This window comes from Anabrus simplex, chromosome 1, assembly GCF_040414725.1.
Source record: "Anabrus simplex isolate iqAnaSimp1 chromosome 1, ASM4041472v1, whole genome shotgun sequence".
NCBI classification, from domain to species: Eukaryota; Metazoa; Arthropoda; class Insecta; order Orthoptera; family Tettigoniidae; genus Anabrus; species Anabrus simplex.
In genome coordinates, this window is record NC_090265.1 from 397,271,467 (window position 1) to 397,296,554 (window position 25,088).

General features: G+C 38.9%; 1 protein-coding gene across 4 annotated transcripts in view; it reads left to right on the forward strand.

The window, feature by feature from the left end:
• Positions 1–20,942: 20,942 nt before the first annotated feature.
• Positions 20,943–25,088, forward strand: part of LOC136856840 (uncharacterized) — a 176,628-nt gene continuing 172,482 nt past the window's right edge. For all 4 annotated transcript variants that reach the window (XM_067135011.2, XM_067135013.2, XM_067135012.2 and 1 more), the window contains exon 1: positions 20,943–21,076. The gene's annotated coding sequence lies outside the window, so the exon portion shown is untranslated. The remainder of the gene's footprint in view (positions 21,077–25,088) is intronic.

The window sequence follows — 25,088 nt, forward strand, 5'->3', positions numbered from 1 at the left end:
TTTGCGGAAAGACAATTCTGGACTGAGAGAGAGTAATCAGAAATTTGACAAGTGGACCACACACGCAAATACCAAGTTTCACTAATAATAGTTAGTACATTCTCGGAATTAAGAAGGTTAGTTACAGGTTCGTTGATAATTTCAACAAAAGAGAAGGGGGCGGACACACAAGTATTAGCTGAAATCTTAAGACATTCCACTGCACATTGGAAAGAACCAGAACAAATGCCATTCGGAACGGATGGAAAACAGGTACTGTATATTTATTCGACGCTGATTTGGGAACAGGTGGCTAAGTCACACGACCAAGTCAAATGTGAGTAGGTGTAAACTCAGGGTTCTGGACCAGGCCGGATCATACCCAGCCGCGCCGGCTCCGGACCAACGTCAACTTTTAACCATTCACATATAATTTTGCGTATTTTTCTCAGAATTTCATATCTCTTTCCCCAAAAAACCCATTTTAAAGAAAAATATCAAAAGTTAAAAAATTTCTATACAGTTAAAAAATTAAAAAATAATCAAAAAATAATTAGTTAAAAAATAAAAATTAACAGTTTTAGTAAAAATGACAAAAGTTAGTATTTCTATAAAATTAAAAAATTAAATAAAAATCAGTTTTTCCCAAAGGTAGTTGAAACCTTGGTATTTGATAGCATAGTACAGTGCTTTTCGTACCTATATGAGGTAGGCGAAACATGGTAGCCGAAAGCATAACAAGGTACTTTTCGTACCTATGTGTACTTTAAATTAATAAGCGCATTACATTTAGGACATATTAACTATTATTATTATTATTATTATTATTATTATTATTATTAATGTTATTACAGTATATCTAAAAATATTTTAAAAATGAAAACAAACAGTAATTAACTAAAGAAATTCTTTCATTTTCTCATTTAATATAAAACATTTTCAGTTACCATACTATGTTTAATATCATAGGTTAAATTCTTTTCACCCAACATAATTATACAAGCAAGTGTGTTATCAGGAATATTAGCATTAAATGTCGCACAGAGCTTCATAGTAGTTTTCTGAGCCGTTATCACATTTCTTCGCCTAATCATATTGATAACATGAATGGGGTAATAATTAATGAACTCCCGAGGATTAACAGAAGGAACTGATTTTAAAGCAGTTATGCGCTTAAATTGTAAAAATTCATTATGGGCTCTGAGATAAGTATTAGGAGGACTTATATTCCACATATCTTCTGGAAATATTTCGTTTCTTCCGTTTTTCACGTAAATATTTTGAAGTTGAACATGGTCAAACTTAGAAGAATCTAGATCTTGATTACCGGTACCTTTTTTGTTAGTTTTAAACACAACGAAATAAAATACGGAATATCAAACTGCATTGAATTGTAGTAGTTTGTAATATCTATTTCAAGTTCCTTTTTCTACTAAGGCCAGAGATTTCTTGAGTTTTTGAGTATTTTTGGTTCACTCAGGATTTTTGCCTTTCTTTCTTGGTCAAAAGCTGATTTTAAACAATTTAAATATTTAACAATTGGTATTCTTATTTCCATCGAATTTACAGTAACTTTTCCTTCTTTAGGTCGAGTTCCAGCAACACCCTCTCCTGTTGCATGTTTAGTGAACCATCTTTAATTAACCCTTGGAGGTCCATAAAGGATACCTTTCTTACCTATCAGCAATTGGCATGAGATCTGTCTTTTGGGTCTTTAACGGGTTCTTCGTCACTTGCTGAGGTAAGAGGCGGGTTTTAGTAATTTAAATCTATCTACCAAATGAAAGATCCAATCTAAAGAAAATTGTGATTTATTTAAGAATTATTTAAATTGAAACTTAAAAAAACAAAAAACTCGAACTTATCTTGTTTGACCAAAATAATCAACAATAATTACAACGCAGAGGAGAGATATGCTGGTTTGAGAAGCTTTGACTCAATTGCCTGATGGGCATCCTTACTAGAAACCACTGTCAATAAGTTAAGAATGAACTAAAGAAAGTCTGGAGATCTTTAAATTCGGCTTTCATGTGAAACTACATGTACCATCATAATGATTCGTGATGGTCCAGCCCTCGTAACACGAACTCTGGACTCTTAGTATAATTAAAGCAGTCCAATCGGCATGGACCCTTAGTTGAATCGAATCGATGTGACCTGCGACTATGTCATGGACCGACATCTAACTTTCTAATTTACTTTAAAGTCATTGTGGATGATGACCGCAAGGAAAATGATGCTATAATGACATATGGCCTGAATCTAAGTCACTGAGGTTGACGACCCCATGACCATCCAAGTTTCTAAGCTGAAGGCTAAATACAATTAAGTTAAAGTAGTTGATGACCACGGTTTCCACTTTGATAATCCCCGCACATTTATGCTCGAATCAATCAAAGTCAAATAATACAACAACCAACAACTCTCACAATACTTTGTGGCGGTAAAATCCTGTGCATTCGGACACGTTCTCTTAATCGTTACGTTAACAATTGAACTTTCCCATCAAAATAAACTGAAATTTCCAGAATACATTTTCAAGCTAATCACTTGGCTTAAAGTTATTTATGAACTACGGTTTCCACTGAGTTCACTAAATAAATTTAAAGGATTTTTATAAATCCTAATTAACAACAAATTCTATCGCCGCGGACGAATGGTTTCTTTAAAAAGTCCCTACTCAAATTCTGACGTAGTTATATTATAATGTTTAGCGTCGTAGTAACTGGACACAAAATACATTTCATTCCTTTCCATTATTATATTTGTTTCATGACTTCACACCATAAGTTTAATTTAACATTAGCTATTATTAATGAAGACTTCGTAGGCCTCCATACGTAATACCGTCGGGGTCGGAAAAGAACAAGAGTGGGCAAGGGAGGCCGAATAAGATAGATGAAAGGGAGGAGCCTGGCGCACGTAAGTGGAAGTAATGCCAGGACTCAGCTAAGGGCCTTGTGGTCGCACACCCACTCTCCCAAGTTCAGAGCCCTTTGGGCCCATTTTAGTCGCCTGGATACCGTGGGTGTTATTTTACAGCCCCCACCCAGCATATGTACCGCCGAAGGGACAGAGGGTTCTCCACTGAGAGCTTGGAACATTCCGCTTAGTCAAGCTTCTCGTTTCCTTAATGCCAAGTCTCCGCAGACTAGAGTTTGCAACATTTTCGAAACACTACTGTTTTGTTGGAAATGTCCGACTCCTTGGCTGAATTGTCAGCATTGAGGACTTAGGTTCAGAGGGTCCCGCATATGATTATCGGCCGGGTCGGGGATTTTAATCGCATGTGATTAATTCTTCTAGTTCGGGGACTGGTTGCTCGTTATATTCAGACAACATACCACACTAACAGCCACCACAGAAACACGTAAGAGTGAGCATATCTCCACATAGGGTTGGCGTTAGGAAGGGCATCCGGCCGTAAAGCATGGCCCATTCCACGTGTATTACATAATTCGCACACGCGACCCCACAAGGTGTGAGAATAGCGGAACAAGAAGACTTTTGTTTGAAATCACAGGGTCCCATACACTCGGAGCATACTCTAATTGGGGGTCTTACCAGAAAATTACACGCCCACTTTTATATCCTTACGACAACCACTACCTACTCTCATCACCATATAAAGAGCTCTGCTTCCATTATTTACAACTTACGCACTTTGTGTGATTTCCCAATGCAGACATTTCATTATATTAAGACTAGGTTCTTAGATTGATCCCCAAGAGGTACATTCGTACCATCAACACAATAACAATTAAAACTCAGAGGACTTTTCCTCTTGGTGAAACTCATAACCTGACTTTTCACCCTTTTCCACCACTTTCCCCCTCCTGTCCATCTTACAATATTGATGTTCTTTTTGCATTCGCTCAAAATCCTGGAAGTTATTTATTACTGTATACAATATAACATCGTCTACAAAAAGCCTTATCTGTGATTCCATTTCTTTACTCATATCATTTATATACTGCCCCCTTTTCCGTGGTCGCTCAGCCAGCAGGCACGAGGCATCCCAGTGTGGAAAGTTCGTGTGACCGATCACTCTGTATCAATCCAAACCAAACCCCATGGCACTACAGCCCTTGAAGGGCCTTGATCTACCAAGCGACCACTGCTCAGCCCGAAGACCTACAGATTACGAGGTGTCGTGTGGCCAGCACGACGAATCCTCTCGACCGTTATTCTTGGCTTTCTCGACCGGGGCCGCTATCTCACCGTTAGATAGCTCCTCAATTCTAATCACGTAGGCTGAGTGGACCTCGAACCAGCCCTCAGGTCCAGGTAAAAATCCCTGACCTGGCCGGGAATCGAATCCGGAGCCTCCGGGTAAGAGGCAGACACGCTACCCCTACACCTTCACTCTGTATCAGAGCATTTAATTAATAATTTATAGTCATAAGGGATGTGAATGGATAGGCTTGTGGCAAATGACACAGCAAATACAAAACAGGGTGAACATTTATTAAATAAAATCAATCAATAAACAATATTATTTCTTGATGAAACCATCTGCCGTTGAATCATTTAACAAAAATTTGTAATCTCACTTTTTTTCAACAAGTTTGAAATTTGTACAGTAAGCCTTTGGTTTTCTTTCTCCCTGGTTCCTATCTCTCGGATGTTAGTTATATTACCTGAAAGAAAAAAATCTCTATTAATTTTAAGTCTTGAAATTATTTCCATAATGATGGATTAATATTTCCTAACTTCTTCACATCAGGTAAATAAAGCTTAATCACTCGAAATTCCCCCCTCTCTCGAGGTTGAATATCATTAGATTCCTTCTAATTCTAGCTCATTATTAATCATTCATTATTGTCCCGGGGTTTCCGCGGATCACAGAAGGATAAGAAGCGGCTAAGGTGAATGGGTGGACAAGGAATTAACTAGAGCAGAACTTGACATATTTTGAAATTTTATTTCTTTCCTTTTTTTCTTTTGTTTAAAATTGGAGAATAGAAAATCTGAATGTACACTGACTGACAGTGACAATGCAACACCAAGGAGGAGTGGTTCGAAAGGGATGAAAGTTGGGGGAAAAAACAGAGACGGCACGGATGAATAATTGATGTTTATTTCAAACCGATATGCAGGTTACACAATGCGCACGGCATCGACTCAGTAGGATGTAGGACCACCGCGAGCGGCGATGCACGCAGAAACACGTCGAGGTACAGAGTCAATAAGAGTGCGGATGGTGTCCTGAGGGATGGTTCTCCATTCTCTGTCAACCATTTGCCACAGTTGGTCGTCCGTACGAGGCTGGGGCAGAGTTTGCAAACGGCGTCCAATGAGATCCCACACGTGTTCGATTGGTGAGAGATCCGGAGAGTACGCTGGCCACGGAAGCATCTGTACACCTCGTAGAGCCTGTTGGGAGATGCGAGCAGTGTGTGGGCGGGCATTATCCTGCTGAAACAGAGCATTGGGCAGCCCCTGAAGGTACGGGAGTGCCACCGGCCGCAGCACATGCTGCACGTAGCGGCGGGCATTTAACGTGCCTTGAATACGCACTAGAGGTGACGTGGAATCATACGCAATAGCGCCCCAAACCATGATGCCGCGTTGTCTAGCGGTAGGGCGCTCCACAGTTACTGCCGGATTTGACCTTTCTCCACGCCGACGCCACACTCGTCTGCGGTGACTATCACTGACAGAACAGAAGCGTGACTCATCGGAGAACACGACGTTCCGCCATTCCCTCATCCAAGTCGCTCTAGCCCGGCACCGTGCCAGGCGTGCACGTCTATGCTGTGGAGTCAATGGTAGTCTTCTGAGCGGACGCCGGGAGTGCAGGCCTCCTTCAACCAATCGACGGGAAATTGTTCTGGTCGATATTGGAACAGCCAGGGTGTCTTGCACATGCTGAAGAATGGCGGTTAACGTGGCGTGCGGGGCTGCTACCGCTTGGCGGCGGATGCGCCAATCCTCGCATGCTGACGTCACTCGGGCTGCGGCTGGACCCCTCGCACGTGCCACATGTCCCTGCGCCAACCATCTTCGCCACAGGCGCTGCACCGTGGACACATCCCTATGGGTATCGGCTGCGATTTGACGAAGCGACCAACCTGCCCTTCTCAGCCCGATCACCATACCCTTCGTAAAGTCGTCTGTCTGCTGGAAATGCCTCCGTTGACGGCGGCCTGGCATTCTTAGCTATACACGTGTCCTGTGGCACACGACAACACGTTCTACAATGACTGTCGGCTGAGAAATCACGGTACGAAGTGGGCCATTCGCCAACGCCGTGTCCCATTTATCGTTCGCTACGTGCGCAGCACAGCGGCGCATTTCACATCATGAGCATACCTCAGTGACGTCAGTCTACCCTGCAATTGGCATAAAGTTCTGACCACTCCTTCTTGGTGTTGCATTTGCTCTGTCAGTCAGTGTATAACAACTATATAAGGTGCTCGTCAGCTCTAACAATATAGTGGACTTGGAAGTCCGAAAATCAGGTACAAAACTTGAGAGAATTACTAATGTTAATTCACACAGAAAAGAGTTGAATTATTCTTGGCAGGTACGAAATTTACAAGAGCACGATTTGCTCCTATCCTTCACACTACAAGGGAATCTGCACTCCAAATAATAGTCCAGCCTCACAGAGGCATCAATTTCACATGGCGCACATAAGTTCCACCTGGCAACCTATCGGTTGTCCTCCATTACAGTATTCACATACAGTTGCCCCGACGTGGGCTTATCTATTGCTCAGCAGTTATATAATTTACTGTTCCCAAACGGAACTAACACCAGAAACACATACTGAATAAACAGGGGTATGGTTGCCCATACTAAATGGCATTAATGTGAAATCTTGGTTGTAACAGGCCATAAACAAAATGCAAGGAGTTGAAACACCTGCACTCCATCTAGAAATAGTTAAAATCCTTAGAGGGCTTATGGCCCAAAGATAGAGAGGCTAGTCCTAAACTACACCACGGTGACTAAATGAGGAACGTGAATGCCAAGTAAGTATTAAGAAAATTTAGAGGTTTAGAAACTTTGGTCACCCCATGCCAAGTTGAATGGGAACCAACAGAGGGTACTCACTCTTTATTCACTTACATTATGTATTTCCCAGCAGGGAATAGAACAGAGTTCTCATACATGCAGAAAATTCTACATTTAAACCACCAAATTTAGAAAATTACATTAAATAAAAGAGGTTGAAATCTTCCCCTCAAACTATCCACCGGAGCTATCACATGTTTATGAAAATTTTGCCATTATCTTGAATCGCTGGGCTTTCCTGGCGCAGCCGCGCCGCTGCCTCCTGGTTCACGTCATTTCACCCTCATCACACTGGAGCAGTTCGGACATTACGGCCCTAAAGGGCCCAGCTTTTATAGTATTTTTAAGGGGAACCTTCCAGAACTCTTTACTGATAGGTTGGATTCCTGTACACACTCCCAATTTTATTTGGTTTGATAAAATATTTACAAGTTTTTGATAGATCGATTACAATTGAAGAAGGAACCAGCTGAAGTGTTGACAAGTCCGATACATAAACAAAACAATCCACAAAACCTAAGGTTTGCCAGCTGTAAAAATAAACATTCCTTTATCAAATAATTAGAGTTTATCCCGCTAGGGGAAACAAATTAAGCAATGATATAGACATCTAACAGTTGAAGACCAAATCTTGTAGTACACCAGTTCAAGTTTGTTTACCTAGTTGGCCTTACAGAAGGCTCGCAGTTTAATTGGCCGAGGAATGTGTACCCCCGGTACAATTATAATGGAAGCTTGAATATCTCCTAGATTATTCTGTTCTCAATTTGAATTAAATCAAATTCATTCTGAACATTTGATCATATGGACTCATGCCATTCCGTCTGTTTCACCGGTTGAATTGCACGCATTCGCTTCATTAACACATTTTTCAACTCATAAAAGATAGCTGAGCAAATTAGTTATCAGCTATTCTCGATCTTTATTCTCGTTACTTCATTACTTCAGTATTATTATTATTATTATTATTATTATTATTATTATTATTATTATTATTATTATTGATTAACTGAGATTTGAAGATCATGACTAAACACTTCTTTCTTTCTTTCTTTCTTTCTTTCTTTCTTTCTTTCTTTCTTTCTTAATCCGTTTATCCTCCAGGGTTGGTTTATCCCTCGGGACTAAGCGAGGGATCCCACCTCTACCCCTCGAGGGCAGTGTCTTAGAGTGTGAGACTAACGGTCGGTGAATACAAGTGGGGAGGAGAACCATCCGGGCGACCTCACCTGCAATGCTGAACAGGAGCCTTGTGGGGGATGGGAAGATTGGAAGGGATAGACAAGGAAGAGGGAAGGAAACGGCCGTGGCCTTGAATTACGTACCATCCCGGCGAAGAAGTGGGAAACCATGGAAAACTACTTCGAGGATGGCTGAGGTGGGAATCGAACCCCCTCTACTCACTTGACCTCCCGAGGCAGAGTGGATTCCGTTCCAGCCCTCGACCACTTCTCAAATTTCGAACCCGGACCTCCGGGGCTTGGCAGCTAATCACACTAACCACTACACCACAGGGCGGACGTGTCTTAACACGTGGAATTTATCTGCGAAAAATGTAGTTTCTACCATTAAACAATTCATGTCAACACGTAGCTGGACTCAGTTAATTCAAAATTAAGCCTGTCTTCGACAGTCAAAGTTACCAATTGGAAATTCTAAATGGACTATTAATTTAACTTATGAATAAAAGTTACACTGTCCAGGTTTTGTGTCGCATTCGAAGGGAATCAAAATAGGTATTGTAGTATTTCCAACGAGCTAGAATATAATACACAGAGTGGCAATTCCAGCTCGATTAGCGCTCCGGGCGGAGGCAAACAACATTACAGCCACCATGATATAAATGTACCAGCTAACGACAGCAGCTGTCTGGAGCTATTTGAGTAATCTTTATATATAAAATAACTTGTCCTGACTGACTGACTGACTGACTGACTGACTGACTGACTGACTGACTGACTGACTGACTGACTGACTGACTGACTGACTGACTGACTGACTCATCATCGCCGAGCCTAAACCGCTGGACATAAAGAAATGAGATTTTGGGCATAGATTCATATTACGATGTAGGTGCTCGCTAAGAGAGGATTCTTGGATATTCCATCGCTAGGGGGGTGAAAAGGAGGGTGAAATTTTAAAATGAGTGTACCTTTATCTCAAAACTTTGAATGTTTACAGGCGTAAAAATTGGTATTTAGAATCTTCTTTACAAATAAGGAAACACGTATTTTTTTGTTTTCAGAAAATCCCAATAGGAGGGGTGAAAAAGGGGTTGAATACCTTTAATCAGGATACCGGTACTTATATCTCAGAAACTGATGATATTACAGACCTAAAAATTGATACTTTTGATCTCGTTTAAAAATAAAGAAACACATATTTTTTTTGTTTTTGGAAAATCCAATTAATGTGAGGGTTTAAAGGGGGGGGGGTGAATATTTAAAATGAGAGCATTTATATCTCAAAATGTTTGAAGTTTACAGATGTAAATATTGGTATTTAGAATCTTCATTAAAAATAAAGAAACACGTATTTATTTGTTTTTGGTAAATCCCAATAGGAGGGGTGAAAAGGGGTGGAAAAGGGGTTGAAAACCTTTCATGAGGATACTTGAATCTCAGAAACTGAAGATATTGCAGACCTGAAAATTGGTGTTTGTGATCTCCTTTAAAAATGAAGAAACACGTATTTTTTGTTTTTGGAAAATCCAGTTAATGGGGGGGGGTGAAAAGGGGGTGAATTTTTAAAATGAGTGTATCTATATCTCAAAACTTATAAAGTTTATAGATGTAAAAATTGATATTTAGAATCTCCTTTAAAAATAAAGAAACTCGTATCTTTTTGTTTCCGGAAAATCCCAATAGGAAGGGTGGAAAAGGGTTGAATGCCTTTAATGAGGCTACTTATATTTCAGAACCTGAAGATATTACAGAACTGAAAATTGGTATTATGGATCTACTTTAAAAATAAAGAAACAGGTATTTTTTCGTTTTTGGAAAATCCAAAAAGGGGGGTGAAAAAGGGGGTGAATTTTTTAAAATGAGTGTGTCTACATCTTAAAACTTTAAAAGTTTACAGATGTAAAAATTGGTATTTAGAATCTCCTTTAAAAGTAAAGGAGCACGTATTTATTTGTCTTCTATAAATCCCAATAGGAGGGGTTTAAAAGGGTGAATAATGGGTTGAAATTCTTTAATGAGGATACATGTATCTCAGAAACTGATGATATTACAGAACTGAAAATTTGTATATGGGATCTCCTTTAAAAAGAAATACGTATTTTTGTTGTTTTTGGAAAATCCAATTAATGGCGGTTAAACACGAGTGACAAATTGGGGTGAATTTTTTGAAAAACTATTTCTACAGAATATCTTAGAAACGTAAAATGTTACAGACGTAAAAAGTGGGTATTTGGATTCTCCTGTAAATGTAAAGAAACATAGTTGATTTGGTTTTGGAAACTCCACTTAAAGGGAACTAAAAAGGGGTGAATTTTTAAAATGAGAATTTCTACAGAATATCTAAAAAACTTAACATGTTACAGAAGAGAAAATGGTATTTTTTTATCTCTATTAAAAAAGAAAATTGTATTTTTAGTTTTCGGAAATACCACTTGGGTGGAGGGGGTGGTAAAAGTGACTGAAAATGGTATTTATTTGTCTTCTATAAATCCCAATAGGAGGGGTTTAAAAGGGTGAATAATGGGTTGAAATTCTTTAATGAGGATACATGTATCTCAGAAACTGATGATATTACAGAACTGAAAATTTGTATTTTTAATTAGGCTACTGATATCTCAAAAATGAAGATATTGCAGACGTCAAATTTGATATTTGGAATCTGCTTTAAAAGTAAAGAAACACGTATTCTCGGAAAATCCAATTAAGGCGGGAAGCGCGGGTTTAAGAATTGAAAAATTAATTGACTTAATTGTATGAGATTACATACATTTAATAACAACTAAAGTTTTTACAGATGTGAAAATTGGTATTTGGATCTCCTTTAGAAACAAAGAAAAACGCGTTTTGGGGGAGGGGGGACATCTTGGTGGGCGGGAGTGAAAAGGAGTTGAATTCCTTTCATGAAGACAGATAAATCAAAAACTGAAGTAGTTACAGTCGTGATAATTGGTACTTAGAAGATCCTTTACTATTAATGAACGAAGTATTTTTTGCCGGAAAATTCACAAGGGGTGGGGGGGGGGGGGGAGGAAAGTGAAAAGATGTTTAAAAGAGTGAATTCTTTTTTATGGGGATACTTACAGTATATCTCAAAACTGAAGGTAATAGACGTGAACATTGGTGTGTGGATTCTCCTTTAAACATAAAGAAACACGCCTTCTTTGTTGGGGTGGGGGTAAATAAACTTAACCGCGGTGGGGTGTAAAAGGAGGTGAGACCAAATGATTTTGCTGTTCATAATGTACTTATAAGGAGCCTCCTTTGCTCAGGCGGCAGCGCGGCGGCCTCTCACAGCTGGGTTCCGTGGTTCAAATCCCGGTCACTTCGGATACTCCGGTTTTCCCTGTCATCATTCATTCCAGCAACACTGTCCAATGTTTCATTTCATTTGTCACTCATCTATCATTGCCCCCAGATGAGTGCTTCGGCAGCCGGCACAATTCCTATTGTCGCCGCTAGGTGGGGTTTATTCATTCCATTCCTCACCCTGTCGAATGACTGGAAACAGGCTGTAGATTTTCGATGTACTTATTCTGATCATAAACGGATCATTTTTAATCTTTCCAGGGTTCGTTTTCAACAGCCATCTTTTCCTTAGGAGAACATTCTTAGATTACAGTAGATTCTCCTTGCATGTAAATAAAAATTTAAACACATTTGAAATAAACGATAGGAATGAGATTGGCCGTCAAATTGTTGACCTCTATAATAAGGTCAATAATGCACGGAAGTATGTCATTCGTATCGCCAAAACTCCCGCACACTTGCCTACGCGCGACAATGGTGCTGGTCACATTGTCAACAATGACAATGGCAGCAGATGTAATTTACCCACAAGTAGCGGTCTTGCATCTCGATGTGGGTTCCAGAACATCTGATAATAATAATAATAATAATAATAATAATAATAATAATAATAATAATAATAATAATAATAATAATAATAATAATAATAATAATAATGTTGTGGACCGTCGTCAAATGTGCGGACCGCGCTGGAAACAGGTCCTGGACGGGTAATGACTAAGAATGCAGTCCGGCCGCGGGTTCAGTACCGCCAAGGCGCCCAAGAGGACACCACGCCGGATGTCCTGAAGGATTTGATCCATATTAAAAATGCTTATAGGAAAAGATGGCAAAAATTTAGGGACCCAACTGACCGGGTGAAATACCTGGACCTAGCCCGGGAAGAACGAAATCGGTTGCTGGAAAGAAAGATTGAAAAATGGGAGGAAACTTGCCGTAATCTGTTAGAAAACGAGTCAGATCGCGAATTTTGGCGGATTCTCTCAGAAAAAGAGTCAGATAGCAAATTTCGGCGGATTATATATAAAACAATAAGCATTCAGTTATAATTTTCAGTATAATACCGTAGCGAAGCACGGGTTTCTTGCTAGTCTCACATATATGTCAAGTTCATCGTTGATAGAAATTATTTTGTAGTTTGGCTTTATTTATTGTAGCGTGAATATGCCTACATTCTGTTTCGCACGCTTTATTCGAGCAAAACAAACAGTGTATCTTATTTCAGGATTCGCTACTGTAGAGCACAAATTTTCACTAGAAGACAAATAGCTGACTAGGCAGTGGGTGTATAATATGAAGAGAGACAAGTGTTATCCCAAGCAGCAAAGTACTCTGTTCAGAACATTCAACCCTTGTGTCCAACCCTTGTCCCGTTTCTCTACGGGATCGGGTGTTTAGTGATAGGAGATGTTACCTGCCCAAGGTATTGCCGACAATCTAGAATTGCTCTTCTTATCCATACGTAGTAGGGGAGGAGACAAATAATCCCACCGCAGAACAGCATACAGGAAGTGTTTACTGGGATAGATTGATCCATGGACAGGAAGTGGTGCCTCACTTAAAGCCCACTTTCACACGATCCACTGCTTTCTACGCCACTCCACTCTACTTCTCAGACACACTGTTTTTCCTTGCTGTCCACTTCCGGCAACTTCGCGGCAAATTCTAGTCCCCACCATATCTTTTTCATGTCATTTTGACTTTGGACTATGCACGCGAACGTTATCCTTGGGATTTATATTCTTACGAGAAGAAGTTTGAGGAGAAAGATAAGTACTAGTAGGGTTCATTGGGTACAGTTCGGTAAATTTGGGAATCACTTCTTGGGAAACTTCAGTCCACATTTTAAGTTTTTAAATTTTATTTTAATAGTCTGTCGTTCGTAAATCCCACAGACAAGGACAATTTTGTATTTCTACTATTAACTTTTCAGCATCTATGAATGGAACCGACATTTTGAAACAAAAATTTCGAACTTCTGGCGCACACGATGTTGACAGTCTGAACGAACTAATCTGATTTAGTAAGCTTTCGGTACAGACTTACTAATAAACGGTGTATAACTTTTATACAAAGTTTATACACCTTTCATGTACAATTTGTTACTAATAAACCGTGTATAAACCTCCTGTGTATACATATGTTATAGTTATTCACTGAATTATCTTTTACAGACCAGGACCCTTGTATAAGCGATGTATAGCTGCGAGTGAAGAAAAAGAAACGAATGATCAGTTTATTTTAGTGGCATTTACTGTCTGCAGTAATATAATCGTGGTGAAATATCCGACTTATCCAGTGAGCACACATTGAAAGAACGGAAAATAACGTTGATGATCTCAACGATATTTTTAACCTAGAGTAGAAGACAGAACATTTTGAGCTTATGGAGACTGGAAATGATCGTAAAATAAAACACTTTAAGAGGCAGAGCGATCCATTTCTCTTAGTTGACGGAAGTTTTGAAAATTAAATATCGATTTACGAAGGAGTATCCTCGAATTGTAATTAACACAGTCAGAAATGATTAATGAAAGATTCTGGCGGTGGCTTTATATCTCGTGACTTCAAGTTCTCACAACACTACGCAGTGCGGAAAGAGGTTAGGAATTATTATCAATGGCAGTTGTTATTATGGAACGTTTCTTCTTAATTTGAGGATTCATTTTGCACCCTTCTGTCATTGTTCTTTGAACTAAGAACCCCCACCACCACTACCACACACACAAGCACGCACTCGCAAACTACACAACTTCACAAACACAATCCACTTGTCCTCAAGAATTGTACATTTATTACTGATTTTTATTTGATCAGTATTATACTACCGATAAAAGGAACACTGCACTGCATACGACTGTCTGGAGATTTAAATGTGCACTGTTTGGGAGATAGCCTACTGACAAATCAGCCAACCAGCAGTGTCACGCGCGAAACCTGAACAAACGAGGCGTTCTTCCTGTCATAAATTAAGAACTAAGCGAGTTAAAGCCTTGAGGTTTGTTTTAAAAATAACTTCCGTATCCGAAGAACATTTGCCTCGCTTAGACATGTGTTCGACGTAAGATTTGGGAGAGCATTGTTCCTGACTATATTTGATACGTTTGCGAAATAACTAGCTAGTTCGATAGAAGGCAGTTCGGATTGCAGAAAGGTTATTCCACTAAAGCTCAACTTGTAGGGTTCCAGCAAGATACAGGTAATATTTTACATTCAGGAGATCAAATGGACTGTATCGGTATTGAACAATCTAATGCTTTTGATAGATTAGGTCATGTAGTTTGCTGAAGAAAATGAGGGCTATTGGACTATACTGTATATGAATGATTGAAAGGGTGGCTAAATTAAAAAAGTACAACTCACTATATTATAGTAGGTAACAATTAAGATGGGGGTTCCCACACGGCTCTATTATTGGACCTTTATGGTTTCTCCTTTGTATTGTACCCATCAATATTGGTTCTTATTTGATGGGAAAGAGAAAAAATTTCATGTACGAGATAATTTAGCTGACCTTGACCGTGAAAACAGCGAGGGAGCAGTAGTTAGTCACGAGGCTGAAATTACTTTCTTTTTTCCAATGCACATGACAAGCAAGGCTATGAATTACCGGTGAGGGAAGAAGAGTGCGCAGAACACTATTCCAGAAAAGAAATATTCTCGAATTCTCCACACCAAGGCTTACGGACCAATGACCATTCAAACCGTACTTAACAATCAATAGAATTGTGTCCGAAGTTAACACCTACTGGGATGCGAGCTAATAGAAGCAGTGAACCAATGACTACTAAGTCTCTTTTTACTCACTCACTCACTCACTCACTCACTCACTCACTTACTTACTTACTTACTTACTTACTTACTTACTTACTATTTAAAGCAGAAACAGGTTCCAAGAATGAACAAGGGGTGTGTGTATGCGAGGATTTTCAAAAGGCAGAAGTATTCAGGCAGCAGTATGTAGGCCGGAATATTGTTGGTTACAAGGATAATATCCAGATAGAAGAGTTGACTAATACTAAAAAAAGTATTAGAATTTACCTATGAAAACGACATTTACAATAAGATACAAAATTTGAAAACTAGAAAAGCAGCTGGAATTGATAAGATTTCTGGGTATGTACTGAAGACAATGGGTTGGGATATAGTACCATATCTGAAGTACGTATTTGATTATTGTTTGCATTAAGGAGCTATACCAAATGAATGCAGAGTTGCTATAACCCCTGTGTATAAAGGAAAGGGTGATAGACATAAAGCTCAAAATTATACGCCAGTCAGTTTGACATGCATTGCATTTGAGCTTTGGGAAGGCATTCTTTCTGATTATATTAGACATATTTGAGAAATTAATAACTGGTTCAATAGAAGGCAGTTGGGGTTTAGGAAAGGTTATTGCACTGAAGCTCAACTTGTAGGATTCCAGCAAGATATAGCATTCTGTATGTGGATGTGTTGACGGTACTCTCGTTAACATTGATGTGTGTCATCATCTGAGAGGTTATTTTTAAAGTTGCCAAAAAGGATGTCACGTTCTCCTTGACAACTTCCACCACAGCCAGCTTCTTGTAATAACATTTCTTTCCCATGATAAAAACTTTAACGGTACCACAATTATACCGTCAAGTTCACCCCGAAAAGTAAAGCGTTAAAATCATAGAGTATTAGGCCTACACAGTTTGCTCATTGAATAAATTCGATCGGACCGCTCATTCGTAAAGACTTTTCACTTTGCGAAGAAATTGAAAAGTACAACCTAGTTCATGGTGGAACAGAAAGACTTTGCACTTTGCAAGAATTGAAAAGTGAAAAGTGCAAAGTTGAAAAGTTGCAAAGTTCGTTGGTGGAACAGGCCCCAGATATCATAGATTCGGGTGGTCAAGTGTGTTGTATCGCGATTTGTTAGGCATTTGATAGGATAGGTCATGGGTGACTACCGGCAAAAATAGGTGCAATTTGACTAGACAAAAGAATGACGGAATGGGTGGCTATGTTTCTAGAATATAGATAGATTTTTTTTACAGCCATGGACCTGTTCCACGAACGAACTTTGCAACTTTTCAGCTTTGCACTTTTCACATTTCAATTCTTGCAAAGTCTTTCTGTTCCACAATGATCTAGGTTCTACTTTTCAATTTCTTCGCAAAGTGTAAAGTATTTGCGAATGAGTGATCCGATCAAGTTTATTCCATGGGCAAACTGTATAATACTCCATGGTTTTGATGCTTTATTTTTCGCGGCGAACTTGACAGTATAATTGTGGTACCGGTAGTTTTTATGTTTTGATCATGGGAAAAAAAGGTGATTACAAGAAGCTGGCTGTGCTAGAAGTTGTCGAGGAGAAACGGGACCTCCTTTTTGGCAACTTTAAAAATAACCTCTCAGATGATGACAAGCATCAATATTAACGAGAGTACCGTCAACACATCCACACACAGAAGGAAATTCACCCTTCATTAGAAATACCGTCGCTATATTGTGTGGATTATCAGGCCAACGTACTATCTTAGGAAATGTTACATTTACTAGGCCCTATAACATCTACGACTTTGATAACAGTTCTGCAAATAATTGATTTTGATGTCCCATGCACTGCTGCTACACCGTGCAGCTGGGCATAATTTCCTAACCGATGTAAGCATATAAGAATTTGTTCTTTTTCCCTAAGGTATTGACATCTGTTTGTTACATGTTTCGATAAACGACCGATCATTTCAAGAATATAGTCAGCCTGTGTTGTGGTAATATGAAAACACTCAGAGCAATTCCGTCGAAGTGAGGTTATGAAATTTTTTTTTTTTTTTTTTTGCTAGGGGCTTTACGTCGCACCGACACAGATAGGTCTTATGGCGACGATGGGATAGGAAAGGCCTAGGAGTTGGAAGGAAGCGGCCGTGGCCTTAATTAAGGTACAGCCCCAGCATTTGCCTGGTGTGAAAATGGGAAACCACGGAAAACCATCTTCAGGGCTGCCGATAGTGGGATTCGAACCTACTATCTCCCGGATGCAAGCTCACAGCCGCGCGCCTCTACGCGCACGGCCAACTCGCCCGGTGTTATGAAAATTAATCCTGTCTTTGTATGTTCTCTTGTTGGATTCTTCATCACTGTCCTCACTTGATGATAACAAAAGCTCTCATCGTAAGATGTTTATATCACTAAACCAAATTCTACGCCGAGAAACTACTGACATACTTGTTAATTAATAGATGAGAACCGGGCGAGTTGGCCGTGCGCGTTGAGGCGCGCGGCTGTGAGCTTGCATCCGGGAGATAGTAGGTTCGAATCCCACTATCGGCAGCCCTGAAAATGGTTTTTCGTGGTTTCCCATTTTCACACCAGGCAAATGCTGGGGCTGTACCTTAATTAAGGTCACGGCCGCTTCCTTCCAACTCCTAAGCCTTTCCTATCCCATCGTCGCCATAAGACCTATCTGTGTCGGTGCGACGTAAAGCCCCTAGCAAAAAAAAAAAAAAAAAAATAGATGAGAAGGGAATAATTTCTTTGTAAGATTTCTGAAAACTTTTCACTTCATTTCTTTGCACTTTGCAATGCGAAACCGATGTTTTGTCTCCCGTTACGATCTGACTCAACATGTCACCTTCTTCGGCATAACGAGTCAAAAACGTCATCAAACACTCAAATCTTCTGTTTTTGTGGTCCTCCGTTAGGATTTTAGGTACCGGTACCCAGCGGGGGCACTGTTTCTAAAGTTTAGGTTTTCAGAAAGAACGGAGCGGGCGAGTCGATAATCTTGAACATTTGAGCAAGCACAGAACAAGAAACCTATAGGTTAGCAACAGAGCTGCAACTGAGCACCGTTGTTCCCGAGGCATGTCGGCACACGACGCACGCGCCAACTACAGTGCTAGTGTCTACAAGAAAACGGCCCTTACTTATAAAACACGCCTTGTAATTTACACGATTGTGAACAACTGCAAAAATACTTCGACAGTATTGTGAGATGGACAGCAGGCAGTGGTAATGATGATAACTGGGTTAAAAGTCACGTTGTGAGTTTCACTAACAGGACAAATCCTCTCAGTTTTAATTACTGCGTTGATGTGGTGAAAGTGCCTTATGGGGATCACTGTAAGTAGGCCTACCTAGGTGTTAATATAAGGAAAGATCTTAATCAGAGTAATCTCATAAATGGTATTGTAAAAAAAGGGTACATATTTCTGCACATGGCTATGAGGGTATTTAGGGGTTGTAGTAAGGATGTAAATGAGAGGGCATATAAGTCTCTGGTAAGACCCCAACTAGAGTATGGTTCCAGTGTATGGAACCCCTCACCAGGATTACTTGATTCGAGAACTAGAATAAATCCAAAGAAATGCAACTCGATTTGTTTTAAGTAATTTCCGACAAAATGCGTACGTAAATGTTGCAAAGTTTGGGTTGGGAAGACTTGGGAGAAAGGAGACGAGCTGCTCGACCAAGTGGTATGTTCCGAGGTGTCAGTGGAGAGATGGCATGGAATAAGTTTGAGTGGTGTTTTTAAAAGTAGAAAATATCACAATATGAAGATAGAGCTGGAATTCGAGAGGACAAATTGGGGCAAATATTCCTTTATAGTAAGGGGAGCTAGGGATTGGAATAATTTACCGAAGGAGATGTTCAATAAATTTCCAAATTCTTTGTAGTTATTTAAGAAAAACTAAGGAAACAACAGATAGCAAATCTGCCACCTGGGAGACTGCCCTAAATGCAGATCAATGGTGATTGAATGATTGAAATAATATGGAAGTCTGAACAGAAATAAAATAGCGTTTTCTTTGAATAAGAATATATATATATAGGAAGAATGAAATACTGTATACTATCTATCATCAATCAATCAATCAATCAATCAATCAATCAATCAATCAATCAATCAATCAATCAATCAATCAATCAATCAATCAATCAATTAATCTATCAATCAATCACTACTGATCTGCATTTAGGGCAGTTCACTCACCATCGCTCATTCACTCACCTATTCATTCGTTATTCACTCAACCATTCATTCATGCTTATAGGCTCATTCGTACTTCCATACGTGCGCCCTATAATATGATACATTAATACACAGATACAGATAATACTACACGCAGATTTAACGCCAGTGAAGCAATAATGATACTATTAAAATAACTCTCCTATGCCCTTTTTAGTTAGGCGTGTTGTAATTTTTATAATTGGCCTAATAGAAATAACAGACTAACTTTTAAAAAACATAGTTCCACTAAATACATACCGGTAAATATACGGACAGATCGGTATTATTACTTAGGGCTACGCGCAAAAGGAAATAAAAACTGCCGTAAATGTTGAGCTACCTAAAGGTATAGGGCCTACGGCAGGATTACACAACAAAACTAAATACGTATTATTATTATTATTATTATTATTATTATTATTATTATTATTATTTTGCCAACTTGTAGAAATAAAAATTCGTGGTTTCCCATTTTCAGACCAGGCAAATGCTGGGGCTGTGGCTTAATTAAGCTCACGGCCGTTTCCTTCCAACTCATAGGCCTTTCCTATCCCATCATCGCCATAAGACCTATCTGTGTCGGTGCAACGTAAAGCCACTAGCAAAAATAAATAAATAAATAAATAAATAAATAAATAAATAAATAAATAAATAAATAAATAAATAAAAACTGCCGTTAAGTGAAATGCTGACATTTTGAAAGGATTAGGTACGCAAGGATTAATACGAATATGGCAAGCAAGAAACTATCCAATTAGACCTACGGTATTTTTTTTAAATGGTTTAGATTTCAAACTTCTTTCAAATAATTTAAGAAAATCGATATGGAATGTGCCACCTGGGCGACGGCCCTAAATGCAGATCAGTGTTGATTGGTTGATTTCGATGTCTGGAGTTCCAGAGAAGGGCTTCAACCCACATTTCGCATTATAGGCCTATCAATTGGAGCACGGTATTGCTAATAGTGGAGTTTCATATGTTTATCTGCTTTTTGCTTCAAATTTCCGTGAATTCGTTCTCTTATCTATTCTTATCTGCTTTCAGGAAGGTGAATGTCATAAATATATCGAGGAATTCCCGGAGAATAATATAGGCCTATCTTGGCATTAATAGATGTAGTTTTATATTTCCAACGATGGCGTAATTTTTATAATTATTGTTACTGGGGGCTGTGAAATAGTCTACTTCGTGAATTCTCTCTTCGATTTGACAATGCTGAGTGACGTCACGTTTCAAATGGGACACTGAATGATTACGCATGAGGGTTGTGCCAATATTGAAAGTGTAATAATTATTGACCGTATATGACGGTTGTAGTGTGTGCTACTTTTTAGCAGTATTTTAAAAAAAGAGTGTAATGACTGATTTTGGAAATATTTTCTGTTGTCGCGTTGAAGTGAAGTTTTCTCTTTGACGAGCATGGAGTTGTGACGTAGACAAGTGATCGGCCTAGTCAGTCTGCAAGTCGGTTAACGAGGAATTCCCCCTTCTAGTTGCGCGGTTTGGCGTGGGGAAGTACCAAGGCGTTATTTTAAGCAACATGATGAAGATATTCAATACCATAGAAATTAAATTTTGTTGTTATTTAACAATTTTAATGGTAAGTAGAGAATGATAGAGAGCTGAACTTATTTCCAGAAATGCCATATGTGGGCAATGTTGACTTGAAAGTGTTGTGAACATAATATTTCTAAAGGATTCGTCTTCTCATGCGTATTGGTTGGAAAATGGGTGATTTTTTAAAGTTAATTTGTCATGCCGCTGGAATTAGTAGCCTATCTTGAAGTGTAGGATCTCACTGTATGCTCCGTATGGGGTTAATGTGTGCTTAGTTTCCACTCTCATAGGTCGTGACCTCATCCTAGCTATTGTTCTCTTCTGTTATTTAAGTCTTATTGTGTATTGAATAAGGGGAATATATGCTGAATTCAGTTTTATTTGGGCGTGTACTTGTGATATAAGTTCGAATTTGGTTATGATGGAATCTCTGTGCCTTGTTTATTAAATACAAATATCTAACCTTAACCTCTTGATACATGGCAATGTGGTGCTTCGAGCCTGAATCGTTGAAGTATTATTATTGAAGTAAACTGAAATGAGACTCATTGCTGATATTTTACGGTTTAAACTTCTTTTTTATAATCGATTAACGCGTGGTGCTTATAATAATGGGATTGTTTTGAAGAGAAAATTGTTGTTGTTTGGAACAGATGTAAATAATGCTACGTTCTCTACATGTAGTTTCTGTTGATGGAAATCACTGTCATGCCTACATTAATAAATTCAGCGTTTTACTGTTTCTTGCTAACATTATGAGTCGTAGTTTAGCCTGAGTAGGGTTTATGTACATGTAGAGGTTAGGTTACCAAGATGCAGTCTAGCTTATTCTGTACTCTGTTGTGAGGTTAGGTCTGACTGTTTATTAGGTTTTGGAGTCTTTGCTCTCTTTTTGAACGCTTTTAGGAGTAAATTGTGCTCATAGAGTGTCATTTTCTATAACACTGATATTGCAGGGGTTCTAAAATAGTGATTCACTCCTTGAATTTCAGCCTGCTGTTTTTTGAAGTCCCTTATGTGTTACCATGCTGTTCTTTGACCTTCCAATCATTCTAGCTCGATCTACCAGCAACTTTTCAGTATTGATTATCCCTATATGGTGCATGAAAAAGGTCGGTGATGGTCAGAAATGCTTTGGAATATGAAAGCCACTTTTTACACTATTACTGTTTTGGTTTCATATGCTATCACTATTTTGGTTTCATATTTTTATCACTAATATGTTCCTGGTACAGCGTAATGTGGTCGTTTACATCACCACAGCTACGTATTAATTGTTATGATATTGTATGTGCCTTGATTGGAGAGAGGCTATTCTGTAGGTTTTAATTTCGTGGGCTATTTTTGAAATATACCTGTAGATACACTTGTGGCTTACGGTTCTGAAATTAATTTACTTTGCAGTGGAGTATTAGAAGTGACTAATGTTTCAAATCTGATGATGAATTGTTCATGCATCTGTCTACACACTGACCAATGTTCGATTTTTTATGTCAATAGAGCCAACTTCCTATAAATTGTTGGACAACATTCCTGAAATATTTTAGGCTAAGGAAAACTTTGATAAATCAAATATTATTTAATATGGTCGTCACTATATAGAGGAATGTTCATTATTGAAACTGTGTTTTAGGGGTGTTGGTGGTGGTTGTTGTTGTTGTTACTTTGTAACCATACTATTGTTTTTCATAGTTACCTGCATGGTTTGATCAAAATATATAGAGGAATGTTCGTTATTGAAACTGTATATTTTAGTAATGGTGGTGGTTGTTACTATTCATCCCAGTTCTTACTTTTGGAAAAATTATGTATCAATATCTGTTAAACATCCTTTTATTTTTAATTGGTAAGTTAGCACATCTTAACACATTTCTACCAAAATTTACCTAATTAAACTGTTTATTAAGAAGCACAGTATTTTGCCTTATCCTGTTGTTTACCAACAGAAGTGTTTCTGTCTTAACTTGCTCCTGCTAATAAATCCAAGTCCACCTTCATGGGTTACTTCTGATGACAGTTAATGGTGAAAACAGCATTGTGCGATCATGCGTCGTGGCATGAAAATGTCTCCAACCTCCATAATCCCGAGAAAGATCATTCAGCGGTGCATGTCTGTACAAGGGTAGTCAACTCTGCTGCTGCTTCTTCCTCCTGGCCTTTTCCCAATTTCCTGGGGTCGGCACTTTGTATGAAGGGAGGGGGCAACGACTTGAAAAAAAAATGATGAAACGCGAATCATATAGGTGGATTTCAGGGGACATACAAAAACGTTTATGAATTACATCCTCCTTGGAAAACTGCTGATATATATATACACACATTTATTCATAGAATAAACACTTTCCCCATAAGGAGGTTGCTCATGAGGATAAAGAACTGGGTCTCTCTTATAAACCCAGACCGACTGCATGGTGTTTGTACTCTGCACTGCAGCAGCTGCCTCAGGCCTGCTTTAAGCGTGTATACAATCTTGTATGAAATCTAATAAAAGATGCTGGAAGTGTCATCCTTCATAATGAGGGACTTTATTAACACCATTAGGATTTTGTGCACACCAATAGCGAGAGTTCTGACTGTTCACACGACCCGTTAGATGAAACCAGACGTCATCCTAAAAGAACACTAGCTGCGGGTCGAATAAACAATCATTCAATGATGCAAGATACCACTCGCAATATCTCACTCTTGTGGCTGGGTCAGCAGGTTTTAAACAATGGCCCCATGTAAACCTGTGCAGTTCGATGTGTAATAGATTTGTGGCTCTGTGTGCAAAAGTAACCGAAACCTCTGCTTGTGCTAATTTTGTGAGTGATTTATTCAACATTTGAACCAATGTCATCTAGCTTATACTCTGTGAAAACTGTTCTCGAGTGTGTGTGTTTTTATTGAGCACTGAGTTAGTAGTTTCAAATTTATTTACAATTATGTGAATTTGTGCTCATGAAGGTGGCACTTCACCAAGAAATTGCGGAACAAATGCATCGCATACCCATTGAGTGGACTTGTACTTAAAATAACTTTTACGTATGAAAAATGGTGTTGTGGTGATAACCGTCTCACCATGTTAACAGCTGAGATTCAGACTGGCTATTGATGCTAGGTCGAACATGTGTAAGTTCCTTGCAGTGTCAAGAACTATGCGCGCGCCTCCCGTACAGCTGTTTAGTTCTCGGAGAGTATAAACGCCGCTGGACTGTCTGGGTTTATAAGAAAGACCTGTATACTAAATACGTTAATGACTATATAAATTGTCTCGGTATTGGTAGTGAGCCTTTCAAGGCTTCGAGGACCACATTCTTCGTCAATGATTCTGGTAGTTTTAATCTGAGTGGAATTCTTCAAAGGACCTCTAGCACCGATCATAAGGCTTATCACCTCGATGTTATCCCGTCCGTATTCACGTTGGTAGAAGGGGACAAATATATGGGACAAAACTATATATATTTTTATAAGAACATCTGGACATATACTGTCTATGACCACAAGGATCCTGAATTTTACAAAAATGCTAGTGGATGTAATGTTACAACTTGGTAAAAATAAACTGTTCATATGCAAAAATAAAAGACTGCTTGGACTCTTACTTTACGGAATGCAAAACATTGCTAGGGGCTTATCACACAAAGTGGGCTAGATTAACAATTATTAAATATAAAGGTTATGGTGCAGAATGCTTAACGAGTCTTTGATAATGTCTGTTATGTTGGTGTTGAGTGTACTTCTGGGGATACCTAACCCTTTCTAAATGTTCCAGGTGTATTTTGTAGTACCTCCCTTGCTACAAAATAGTAATCTTTTAACTGATCAATGCTCAAGATGGATGTTATAACATACATCATCATTAGCCTATAGAGTGTTATGCCTTTCAGCGTTCGGTGTGCAAGCCTCTGTGAATTTACTAAATGTTGCCACAATTCTCTATTTGCAACTAGTGCTGTGGCCTCATTTAGTTCTATACCTCTTATTTTTAAATCGTTAGAAACTGAGTCTAACCATCGTCGTCAGAGCAGATGGTTACAGGTGTAGAAGTGTTGTAAGGAAGCCTCTCATTTAGC